The sequence below is a fragment of the Bufo bufo genome, chromosome 11, assembly GCF_905171765.1.
Source record: "Bufo bufo chromosome 11, aBufBuf1.1, whole genome shotgun sequence".
NCBI lineage: Eukaryota > Metazoa > Chordata > Amphibia > Anura > Bufonidae > Bufo > Bufo bufo.
The window spans coordinates 41,074,067-41,087,849 of record NC_053399.1 but is presented as its reverse complement, the minus strand read 5'-3'; the positions used below and the strand labels follow the sequence as shown (position 1 = coordinate 41,087,849).

The 13,783-nt window shown below is 42.4% G+C and overlaps 1 protein-coding gene across 3 annotated transcripts in view; it reads right to left on the bottom strand.

Moving 5' to 3' along the window:
• SLC8A3 (solute carrier family 8 member A3) overlaps positions 1-13,783 on the bottom strand; it is a 309,897-nt gene that overhangs the window by 147,489 nt on the left and 148,625 nt on the right. The window lies entirely within an intron of this gene.

Below are 13,783 nucleotides of genomic sequence, written 5' to 3'. Positions count from 1 at the left end.
AATAAACGAGTCATGTCTCAAGGCCTATTTAAAGGGTCGAACATTGACTTATAGGATAGCTGCCTTACATCTGGTGGCATTAGAGGCAGAGCTTGTAATGTGCACAGCAACCATCCAGAGTTTAGCTTTGATTTACTAAACTCCACTGCAGATTCTCAATGGTAGCTAGGAGCAATGCAGTCACTTTTTATCAGAGACATTTTTTATATATAATATATAAAGTTTTTGTACAACAGGATGCGGGAATAGCCGTAAGAAGATACATGAAGAATTCGGAGACTGATTGATAACTTGTCTAAAAGAACCCAAAGAGCTGGCAAAAAGGGTGAAGGCAGGGAAGGTACAAGTAGTTGAAAAGGAGAACCAAGAGAGAAAGGAACTCCACAAAGTTTTTGTACTTTTTTTTATCTACAATTATTTGTTGGCAGATACAGTGCTCTTTAATATCAATTTTTTGTTAACACTGTTTTTCATTATGTTTTATGCAAATAAAGGAAAATATATAGTAATGAGATCGTGAACATATGGTCACTCAATAGATCTAATTGGTCTCAGTGTCTGTGTTTGCTGGTTAATTGTCTACGGTTGTGATAAATAGCGGAGCCTGTTCATCATTCTTCGTTTAGACTACTTATTTGCCAAAATACAATGTGATAACCAAGTCTCTCAGTCCAATGGGTTATCTGTCAATTATTATTATTTTTTTAACAAGCGTCACACTTCATGTGGCTTACAACGATCACATTGATGATAATGACAATGTCCCTCATGGGCCATCGATGCACTCCCTGGTGTATTTAGGCTCCCAGCACTTCTTGTATCACGTGCCGTACATGGTGCACATGATCCAGGCCTGGCTACAACTCAGTCACAATGTATGTGGGCTGCTCCTGTGCATCTTTAAAGTTTCACTGATGGATTCTGAAATTTCCATGGTGTTGACATGATATAACATTACAAAAAAGATGATGGCTCCATGTCCTCATTACTTTGCAACCTTATTTTTATTTAGTGAAAAACATTCTTGGGGGGTTAAGACAACCTTTTTTCTAATATTGCCCTATTAAGGCCCCTTTACCCAGGCCGTCTAAGCAGGCAATTATTATTTCCAAAAATTGTCTGCTTATTAGCGGAGGTGAGAGTTGCATTTACATGCAGCAATCACTCTGTTGTATGAGGATGAGCAATCGCTACTGCCTCATGAATTTTTTCTGTTGCCCAGAAACAATAATTTTGGGTGCCACATCAATGACGTTTTCACCGTATGAACAAACATTCGGGTGACTGGCGGCACTTTTACACAGGGAACAATCGTTAATTCAATCATTTAGTTCCACTTTTCTGATTTTTGAGGGCACACGATTTTTCAGCGCAATTCTCATGCAGACAACATGCAGCCTAATACAGTACCAGCGAAGTGTATGAGATTAGATAAATCTCATGTATACTTGGCTTTTTCTTCCACAAAATCCACAGCATGTCATAGGTTTATAGATGTCACCCTTTTCAATGATTTTTAATCAGATTTAGTGCGGAAATGCACAGAAATCCGCAAGGAAATTTGGGTAAGACTAAGGGATGGAACAGCTGTAGTTGGGGGATCAGTAAGGTCGGTAATGGTGTTTTTATTATTTTAAACCATTCTGTCTCTTTTCTGAAAAAGTCATGCCTGACACCTAGGAACTGGGGAAGAATTTTGGTGTGACTTTCATGAACACCCTTAATCTTGTTTGCCGGACAAACCCTTTAAGCTCTACTCTGATAAAATTCCTTTATGGTATACCATTAATGCCACTATTATTTTCTTAAAGTTATTATATAACATTACAGATCCAGAATCCTGCAGAGATGGGGTGATGATGGATGGTCAGTATACACTTTAGTTTCTTTTTCATGCACACTGTGAACGTACTACATGGTTTCGAACCGTACAACGATTAGGATGGATTTCCACAGGGCAGTTGCGGAGAGTTTGCTGTCTGCGTGTTAGTTATTTATTTATGCTTTTTATAAAACTGGGATTGGATCCAAAGAGAAGAGAAGCCGTGGAAGAGAAAAATATGGCTTTTCCTTTATACCTCTGTCCCTCATGGATTGAATACTAGTTTTGCAACAAAAAATATATATATTATAGGATATAACTACTATGAAGGAACTCGGCCTTTAAAGGCGTGTCCAAGTTTAGCAAAAAACATTGCCCTAGCAGAAGAAATGTGCAAAAATAATAAAAGACCCGTTTGCTCCAGTGCCACTGCTCCTGCAGCAGTAATGTGGCCATATATTGTTATAAACCACTGAGGGCCATTACTGTCTGCAGTGGTTACGTGGGTGCACACTCATGTCACTGCTACAGCCAAGTAAACAGAGACCGGCAGGGAGGACTGGTGTGGCAGTGCTGAAACAGTGGGGGAATAACCTGGTAACTAACGGGTCTATTATTCACCCTTGGGCAGTTTTATACTCCGCTTTGACAACCCTCTTAAAGACTATGGATACCCACATTAAAAATAAAATTTGTTATTTAATTGATGTATTTAGAGCTAAAGTGGCCTCGTCCTTCAGGTTTAAAAGCAATAGAGCGGTTCCTGGGATTCGCCAACTACTATCGCCAGTTCGTGCCGCACTTCTCGTCCTTGACTACTCCCATCTCCACCTTGACCCGTAAGGGAGCAAATCCTAAGAATTGGACAGCTGAGGCTAAATCGGCCTTCCAAGCTATGAAGCAGGCCTTTTCTGCGGCTCTGGTTCTCCATCGCCCTGATGCTAACAAGAAATTCTACCTGGAGGTGGATGCATCGTCTCTTGGAGCTGGGGCGGTGCTTTCACAAAAAGCTTCCTCCAGTAAGATGGTAACCTGTGGTTTCTTCTCCAGGGCCTTCTCTGCTCCTGAGCGCAACTATTCAATTGGGGACAGGGAGTTATTGGCCATCAAAATGGCACTGGAGGAATGGCTTTACCTTCTAGAGGGAGCATCTCATCCTGTGGTAATCTACACCGACCACAAAAATCTGACCTATTTGCAGTCTGCACAAAGACTGAATCCCCGTCAAGCCAGATGGTCCTTATTCTTTGCCAGTTTTGATTTCATTCTTCATTTCCGTGCCGCAGTGAAGAATATCAAAGCAGATGCTTTCTGGTCTTTTGATGCTAGTGATCGGGAGGAGAAGGCGCAACACATCATTGATCCCGGAAAATTTGCTGTTTGTCCTGTCAAGTTGTCTGAAATTCCGCCCCAAACCTCAGGAAGCAAGTTCTAGTCTGGGGTCATTCCTCAAAAAATTGCAGGTCATGCCGGACAATGAAAAACTTTCAAATTCATTACTCAGCGGTACTGGTGGCCATCCATGCGGCAAGACATCCAAGAGTTTGTTGGTGCCTGTCCGTCATGTGCGCAGTATAAAACCTCCAAGCAACGTCTAGCAGGTCTCTTACTTCCTCTTCCTGTTCCTGAGGCTCCTTGGCAACAGATAGCCATGGATTTTATTACTGATCTACCCTTGTTCTCTGGGTGTTCTGTGATCTGGGTTGTAGTGGATTGTTTTTCCAAATGGTCTTCCTTCTGCTCCTCAGCTGGCAAAAAAAATGTATGGAACACATTTTTCGCCTCCATGGTTTCCCCCACCGTATTGTGTCAGATAGAGGTGTGCAGTTCACGTCTAAGTTCTGGAGAGCTCTTTGTAATATTTTGAATGTGTCTCTGGATTTCTCTTCAGCTTATCATCCGCAGTCTAATGGTCAAGTGGAGCGTGTCAATCAAATTCTGACCAATTTTTTGCAGCATTTCACCAACCTCCATCATGATGACTGGGTCGAGTTATTACTTTGGGCTGAGTTTTCGTATAATAACCATGTCAGTGAGTCTTCCAAGAAATCACAATTTTTTGTTGTTTACGGTCAACAACCTAACATCCCACTCCCGGTGTCTTCTACTTCTGGTACCCCTGCAGCGGATGCAACTTTAAGAGAGTTTTCTAAAATCTGGGAGGAGACCAGGGCAGCTCTGAAAGAGGCTTCCGTGCGCATGAAGAAGGCTGCTGATAAAAGACGTAGAGATTCTCCTAAGTTCCATCCTGGTGATAAAGTGTGGCTTGCCTCCAAATACATTAGGCTTAAAATGCCTTCTTACAAATTGGGTCCACGCTTCATTGGTCCATTTGAGATCCTCAAGCAAATTAATGATGTTTCTTACAAGCTTAAGCTGCCAGCCTCTCTTCGGGTACCGAATTCCTTCCACGTCTCCCTGCTGAAACCTGTCATCCTAATCGTTTTGTCAAAAAATCTGTCTCAGCTCCTGGTGCGTTCAGTGATGAAAACATCTATGAGGTAAAATTTATTCTGGGGATGAGGAAGAGTACAGGTAAAACCCTGTGTCTTGTGGATTGGAAGGGGTTTGGTCCGGACGAAAGATATTAGGAACCTAGAGAAAACATTAATGCCCCTCTTCTGAAAAAATTATTGCCCAGGACCAAGCCTGAAGAGAGGGGGTGCAAGGGGAGGGGAGACTATTAGCCCAGCAGTCCGTGAAGGCGCTACTCCCCCTAACCACGGGCAAGGGTGCCGGGCTCCCTCTTTCCCCGCCGCCATGCGCTGTGCTGACAAACGCGGGCAACAGATAGCTCAACTATGATATCTGTGTTCCATGCCAGAGTTTCCTTCCTCCTGGAGACTTGTACTGGTGTTTGAACTTGCATAGGTGTGTCTCTCTCCACCTATGAAGCAGCACATACACGCCCTCTGTCTCACCAGCCTATGGCTGGATTGCAGGTGGTATTTAAAGGTGCTTCCTACCACAGGAAGATGCCTGAGCAACCTCATGGTTTTAGCTTGTCTATCTCCAAGTGCTAAGGTGTCTCTCTTGTCTGCTTCGCTGTGTACCGGACCTTGCTTATTGAACTCCTGGACCTTGCCTGTTTTCCGCCTGCCCCTGACCTCGGATTTCGTTTATGGACTGTTTGTTTACCACCTGCCTCTGACCTCGGACTTCGCTTACTGACTTTGATTGATTGCCGCCTGTCCAGACCCGGAACCTCCTGGCCACGCAAGTCCCCTCTGTGCTTGCACCAAGTACTCTGACCCCCTGGTCAGCTGCCACTGACTCGGGGACTGCTCTTTAGTAGCCCCTGCAACTACCCTAATGGCCCAAGCCTATCCTCACCATCAAAGGCTCTAGTGAAGATCAGGTAGTGGCTTAGTTACACCCCTCCAGAGTATACCCAGTCAATGGCGCAGTATATCAGTGTTTATTAATATTTTAAACCATTTGGCTTCTGCAGCCTACATGTGCTGTATTCCAATAGATAGCAAGCTGCAAAATGCCGTTCTCTGGCAAATCCATCAGACAGGCCATCTGATGGCTTGATCTTAAATTCCATCCTCTCCTGAACAAGCTTCTAAGCTACTTTATGACCAAATCAGAGTTTAAGAGAGAGGGGCTGAAGGCCAAGCCAGTCTGTTGGACTTGCTAGTGGACTGCATTCTGCAGCTTGCTATGTGTTAGAATACATGCAGGCTGTAGAAGCCAAACAGTCCAAATATTTTAATAAAAACCTATTTGAATTTTTTTGTCCAAAATACATGCAATAAAATAAAAATAGGAAACATTTAAAGGAACGTAGGAAAACCTTGTCCACGATGTCTATTTTCTGGGGGATTCTCTACATGTTTCTAAAATAAGCAATCTTGTAGACCTCTCACGAAGAACAAATAAACCCTTCCATTTTGAGCTAGCAAAAAGCTGACCAGGCAGGTAGGCAAGATGGCAAAAAGTAACAGTCTCAGTCTCCTATAGCACAGAGTGCAGTGGAGGAGGGTGCTGTCTGCACCTTGTTGCCTTAGGATGCCTATACAATCAAATGTACGACGGGCAAGCTGGTAGATATTGACAAGAGCAGACAACTATCTAATAGATATAGGAGTGCTCCGAATGTAACCTGGTGACACATGTCGGGGAAAGAATGATGAGCAGGTCAGATTTCAACCATCCTAATCGTTTGGTAGCACAGTGTCAGGCAGCTGCTGCCAAGGCCAATAAGATAATGGGTTGCATCAAAAGGGGCATAGATGCCCGTGATAAGAACATAGTCCTACCACTTTACAAATCGCTAGTCAGACCACACAGAGTACTGTGTACAGTTCTGGGCTCCTGTGAACAAGGCAGACATAGCAGAGCTGGAGAGGGTCCAGAGGAGGGCAACTAAAGTAATAACTGGAATGGGGCAACTACAGTACCCTGAAAGATTATCAAAATTAGGGTTATTCACTTTAGAAAAAAGACGACTGAGGGGAGATCTAATTACTATGTATAAATATATCAGGGGTCAGTACAGAGATCTCTCCCATCTATTTATCCCCAGGACTGTGACTGTGACGAAGGGACATCCTCTGCGTCTGGAGGAACATAGAAGAGGATTCTTTACGGTAAGAGCAGTGAGACTATGGAACTCTCTGCCTGAGGTGGTAATGGTGAGTTCACTAAAAGAGTTCAAGAGGGGCCTGAATGTATTTCTGGAGTGTAATAATATTACAGGCTATAGCGACTAGAGAGGGGTCGTTGATCCAGGGAGTTAGTCTGATTGCTTGATTGGAGTCGGGAAGGAATTTTTTGTTCCCCTAAAGTGGGGAAAATTGGCTTCTACCACAGTTTTTTTTTTGCCTTCCTCTGAATCAACTTGCAGGATGACAGGCCGAACTGAATGGACAAATTTCTTTTTTCGGCCTTATGTACTATGTTACTAGGAGGAGTCTGGTAGCAGCCTATACCCTTCTTGCCTTTACAAAATACATGCACATGTACAGTCGTGGCCTAAGGTTTTGAGAATGCCAGAAATATTAGTTTTCACAAAGTTTGCTGCTAAACTGCTTTTAGATCTTTGTTTCAGTTGTTTCTGTGATGTAGTGAAATATAATTACACGCACTTCATACGTTTCAAAGGCTTTTATCGACAATTACATGACATTTATGCAAAGAGTCAGTATTTGCAGTGTTGGCCCTTCTTTTTCAGGACCGCTGCAATTCGACTGGGCATGCTCTCAATCAACTTCTGGGCCAATTCCTGACTGATAGCAACCCATTCTTTCATAATCACTTCTTGGAGTTTGTCAGAATTAGTGGGTTTTTGTTTGTCCACCCGCCTATTGAGGATTGACCACAAGTTCTCAATGGGATTAAGATCTGGGGAGTTTCCAGGCCATGGACCCAAAATGTCAACGTTTTGGTCCCCGAGCCACTTAGTTATCACTTTTGCCTTATGGCACGGTGCTCCATCGTGCTGGAAAATGCATTGTTCTTCACCAAACTGTTGTTGGATTGTTGGAAGAAGTTGCTGTTGGAGGGTGTTTTGGTACCATTCTTTATTCATGGCTGTGTTTTTGGGCAAAATTGTGAGCCCACTCCCTTGGATGAGAAGCAACCCCACACATGAATGGTCTCAGGATGCTTTACTGTTGGCATGACAGGACTGATGGTAGCGCTCACCTTTTCTTCTCCAGACAAGCCTTTTTCCAGATGCCCCAAACAATCGGAAAGAGGCTTCATCAGAGAATATGACTTTGCCCCAGTCCTCAGCAGTCCATTCACCATACTTTATGCAGAAGATCAATCTGTCCCTGATGTTTTTTTTGGAGAGAAGTGGCTTCTTTGCTGCCCTTCTTGACACCAGGCCATCTTCCAAAAGTCTTTGCCTCACTGTGCGTGCAGATGCGCTCACACCTGCCTGCTGCCATTCCTGAGCAAGCTCTGCACTGGTGGCACTCCGACCCCGCAGCTGAATCCTCTTTAGGAGACGATCCTGGCGCTTGCTGGACTTGCTTGGACGCCCTGAAGCCTTCTTAACAATAATTTAACCTCTTTCCTTGAAGTTTTTGATGATCCTATAAATTGTTGATTGAGGTGCAATCTTAGTAGCCACAATATCCTTGCCTGTGAAGCCATTTTTATGCAACGCAATGATGGCTGCACGCGTTTCTTTGCAGGTCACCATGGTTAACAATGGAAGAACAATGATTTCAAGCATCACCCTCCTTTTAACATGTCAAGTCTGCCATTTTAACCCAATCAGCCTGACATAATGATCTCCAGCCTTGTGCTCGTCAACATTCTCACCTGAGTTAACAAGACGATTACTGAAATGATCTCAGCAGGTCCTTTAATGACAGCAATGAAATGCATGGGAAAGTTTTTTTTGGGATTAAGCTAATTTTCATGGCAAAGAAGGACTATGCAATTCATCTGATCACTCTTCATAACATTCTGGAGTATATGCAAATTGCGATTATAAAAACTTAAGCAGCAACTTTTCCAATATTTATGTAATTCTCAAAACTTTTGGCCACGACTGTATAGCCACTTTTACAGACCACAGGTTTAGGATAGAGGGCAAACTGATCTTTTATCTCTTTTATAAGACAAATAGAATATTTATTTCTATATTATTCACAGTTTTAGATTGAAATTACTGGGATTTTTGTGTATCTCCCACATTTTGTTTTTGTATATTTCTGTTTGAGTTCCCAGGTTTAAGGTTTACCTGCCATCATCAATCCTATAATAATGATTGTATAGGCTGATCCTTACTCCCACTCACGTCCACCAAAGATGTTCGCATGAATACATGAAATTCCCACCAACATCAAGCTTTCAGAATCATTAAACATGGTAATTACATGAGCGAAAATAGGGCTGGTGGGAGGTATAATTGTAAATACGGATGACACGGCTAGTAAGCCACTTGACATTGTTAGATCATACTCTGGCATCAATTACCACAGTATATTCTTTTCAGCAGACTGTTTAAATATTATTAATTCAGGCTATGTGCACACGACCATATGCATTTTGGGGTCTGCAATTCACGGATCCGCAAGTTACGGTCACTGGCTGTGTGCATTCCACACGTTCCTCAGTCCCTATTATAGAAATGGCTATTCTTGTCCGCAATACAGACAAGAAAAGGACACGTTCTATAATTTTTGGAATGGCCGCACAAGATATAGACAGCGCACGGATGACATCCATGTGCTGTCCTCATGTTTTGCTGAATGAACGGGTCTGCATGTGATCCACAGAAAATGCGTACCAGACGCGGACCAAAAATACAGTTGTGTGCATGAGCCCTTAAAGGGGTTGTCTCACTTCAGCAAATACTGTAGCATTTATTATGTACAGAAGGTTAATACAAGGCACTTACTAATGTATTGTGAGTGTCCATATTGCTTCTTTTGCTGGCTTGATTAATTTTTCCATCATATTATATACTGCTCGTTTTTATGGTTACGACCACTCTGCAATCCATCAGTGGTGATCGTGCTTGCACACTATAGGAAAAAGCGCCAGCCTCTCTGGTCGCCAGGACCGTGGGAGTGCACATAGGCCAGCGCTTTTTCCTACAGTGTGCAAGCACGGCCACCGCTGCTGGATTGCAGAATGGTCGTAAATAGAGATGAGCGAATCGACTTCGGATGAAACATCCGAAGTCGATTCACATGAAACTTCGTTCTAATACTGTACGGAGCTCCTAAGGTACCTTGGAACCGAACCAGAGTTCGAGAAATGTTTTTTACAGTACAAATTAATTTATGAAGACTTTGCAAAGCAATAACTTCGGCTCATTGAAGCCAATACATTCTAATACTTTACGGAACTCCTACTCCGTACAGTATTAGAACAAAGTTTTATGCAAATCAACTTCGGATGTTTCATCCGAAGTCGATTCGCTCATCTCTAGTCGCAACCATGGTAATGAGCCATGTATAATTTGATGGAAAAATTAATAAAGCCAGCGAATGAAGCAATATGGACAATCACAATACATTAGTGAGTGTCTTGTATTAACCTTCTTTACATAATAAATGCTATTTGCTGAAGTACGATAACCCTTTTAACTCCTTCAGGACCTCCGCCAGACATGTCTTTAAACATAGCCGCCGGGTTTCTGCTATTTAAAATAGCAGAGACCCGCAGCACATGTATGTGATCAGCCCAATATTACTGCCATAAGGCAAATGTCGTAACTGGAAAAAAAATATAAACAGCCAATTCGCCATTTTTTGTCACTTCAAATCCCCAATAATTGTTTTATAAAAAGTGATCACAAAGTCGTACACACATCAAATTGGTATCACTGAAAATGACAGATTGCCCCGCAAAAAAATTGCCATCACACAGCCCCGTACACAACTACAAAAAAGTTATAGGGGTTTTAGTTAAAGGTTTACATTTTTTTTTTTGTGTTAAAATGCAAGAAAAATGATACAAGTGTGGTATCGTTGTAACCATACTGACCCGGAAAATGAAGATAACAACAATTTTACCGCATAGTGTACGGTGAAAAAAATAATAAAAACCTGTGTCAGAATTGTGTCTTTTCCCCAATTCTACCCCATTTGGAATTTTTTTTCCGCTTCTCACTATATGGTATGCAACCGTAAATGGTGCCATTAGAAAGTACAACTTGTCCTGCAGAAAAAAAAGCCCTCATAAGGCTATGTGAACAGAAAAATATAAAAAAGTTAGGACTAACGAAAACACAAAAATGGAAAATCGCAGGGTCCTCTAAGGGTTAAGGGAGATTTTCAATATATAGAAACACTGTGAAGACCACATTGTCTACCTCTTATCTAAAAACAGGTCATCACCACCGGCCCAGCTCTTGGAGGTTTAAGCTGTTCATACATTTTTGCAGTGACCATCTAGCATTGCCATTGTTGAGATTACCAGGTAGAACTGTTCTCTTAATAGAGCATGTATTTATATCTGTACATGTATGGCATATACACATAATATGCCATTGTTTTACTGTGAAATTTGAGATCCAGGAATAAAGTAAGCTTAGCACAGTCTAAGTGAATAAAAGTTTACCAACCGTGATAAAGACATACAAATCACATACATAGTAAAAACAATCACTCCGACCTGTGTAACAAACCAACAAGCAAGCTCCAATCAGCCATGCTACCAATATGGCACATGACCAAGGTGATACGAGATGTGTAGTAACAGACATCCTTCTTTACGTGAAGTCTCCTGGAGCATGAAGCTCTTTGTTAAATGCCCAAAAATATATACCGTCTGGCCCCCTGAGACAGTGTGGAGTACACACCCTGTAAGTTAAAGGGGGTTCTCCGGGAATTAAGAAAATGAAAATTCTTAAATATTACTTGATTATAAATATATTCCCAAATACCTTACATTAGTTATAATGGCTCGTTTTGTCTAGGGAGCAATCATTATGAGAAATAAAATGGCCGTTGTCCTATTAGTACACACAAAACCTGTCCTAATCATACAGTAGGACAAGTTACTTCACAACACTGAGGTAAAGAGCTTCCTCATCCTCCTCTCTACTTCTCAGGGATTATGATCCTGATTATACAGATGATAACATCTTTAGCTGAATCTCTGTAGAAATGGAGTTCATGAGCAGATGCGGCTAATAAGCAGCAGCACTTGTATGCAGTCTCCATTACCACAGCCTGTCCTGTCCGTTATCTCTGTACTTCATGTCTCCCCCTCCCCCCAAACCTATATGTGCAAATAAAAAACATCTTGTGAATATGTTTACAATATGTATATATATTGTTTTCATACTAGGTCACGCCTCTAACTCTGCCCAAAGCATAACTATACATACCCAGTACCCTTAATGCCACCACATAGTAATTTTTCCCCCTTTGTGCCAGTACATAGTAGTTATGTCCAGATATGTGCCCCCCACAGTAGTAATGGTCAGATATGTGCCCCCTCACAGTAGTAATGGTCAGATATTATGCCCCCTCACAGTAGTAATGGTCAGATCTGTGCCCCCCACAGTAGTAATGGTCATATATGTGCCCCCTCACAGTAGTAATGGTCAGATATGTGACCCCTTACAGATATGTGACCCCTCACAGTAGTAAAAGTCAGATATGCGACCCCCACAGTAGTAATGGTCAGATATGTGCCCCCTCACAGTAGTATTGGTCAGATATGTGCCCCCCACACATTGTTCTGTTGGTCTGTGTAGGAGGAGGAGGAGCACAGCAGATTCCCGGCCGCACCGCTCCTCCTCATACACAGACCAGCAGTGTGATGGGTGACACTACATCCTACTACTGCTGTGGAGCCAGGTACATATTTAGATTTGATACTGCCCTAGGCACTTCAGTGCCAGCTTTCTCCGCCCCAATGAAGTCCATAGCTGATGGTAAAATGCTCCCTAGGCCTTCAGCTATCCCTAAGGACTACCTCATACACTTGGACAATTAAAGGATTGACCTGTTACGTGTGCGCTTGGCAGCTGAAGGCATCTGTGTTGGTCCCATGTTCTTTTGTGCCAGCATTGCTGAGAAAAATGATGTTTTATTATATACAAGCGGGGGCGTTACTATTATACCTAGAGGCTCCGCTCTCTCTGTAACGGCCACGCCCTCTGCACTTTAACATGGCCCGGTGGGATGACATTTTCACTGCCAGGCCCTGTCTAACGGAGTGGCAGTTGCAGAGACAGCAGAGCCTCTAGGTGTAATGGAGCCTCTTGCTCCTAGAGGATCATTTGCATATATTCAAATATTATTTTTTTTCTCAATAATGCAGGCATATATGAACATGGGCCCAACACAGACCAGCACTGATGGGTGGCTTTATCGCTGCCCTAGCCATTTTACAGGCTTAGGCAGAGCTAAAGCATGTCCATTAGTGCCAATAACATCACCGGGCCCACTTCCAGGCGGAAACCACCCCAAAATAGTATCCCCAGTGGTAATAAGGCTCCCTACAGTGCCCTCAGTACTAATAAGGCCTCCCTATAGGGCACCTCTTATAATCTATAAGGCACTTCTATAGAGCCCTCAGTAGTAGTAATGCCCTCCACCACTGCCTACAGTATTTATAATACTCCATATAGTAGAAAGAATAATGATAGCGGCACTCACCCAGATGTTGCAAAAACTTCTTTATTCGTACACATCAGATAAAAGTAGACAGCGGGCTGGGGCGGACCATTGCGTGTATGTGCTGAGTGATCAGCTGATCACTCAGCACATACACGCAATGGTCCGCCCCAGCCCGCTGTCTACTTTTATCTGAAGTGTACTATTTTTTATCTGAAGTGTACTATTTGGGGGTGGTTTTCACTGACTGAGCCAATTTCTCTTCTGCCTGTGCTTTAGAAGCTCTTATAACTTGTTTGGCCTCTCTCTGCCTAATCTTATAAATTTGCCTGTCATCCTTGTTTTGTTTTTTTTTTTTTAGAATTACTAAATGCTGAGTACCAAAGTGGTCTCTTCCTTTTTTTGCATTTACTGACAAGCCTAATGCAATTTTCTGTTGCCCTCAATAGTGCCACTTTTAAGTAGTCCCATTTCTCCTGGACTCCATTGAAACTGTTCCAATCTGATAGGGACTCGTATACCACTAATCTAATTTTAGAAAAGTCCATTTTTCTAAAATCTAAAACTTTTGTTTTTGTGTGGTGTGAATCAGTCACTGTACTTATAGTAAACCACACTGACTGGTGATCACTAGATCCCAAGCTTTGTAAGGTAACCCAAACTGACTCTAAATTGGTCTCGCTAACTTGTATTAAATTAGATTTTATGCTATCTTTCACATACAGGGCCACCCCTCTCTCCCTTCTTGACTTCTGTCTTTCCTATATAGAGAGAACCCTGGTATTGTTATATCCCAGTCATTACTCCCATTGAACCACGTCTTAGTAACAGCCACTAAATCTATATTCTCAGATGCCATTATAGCTTCAAGTTCATTGATCTTATTCCCTAATCTGCGAGCTTGTCATTTCTTAACCTA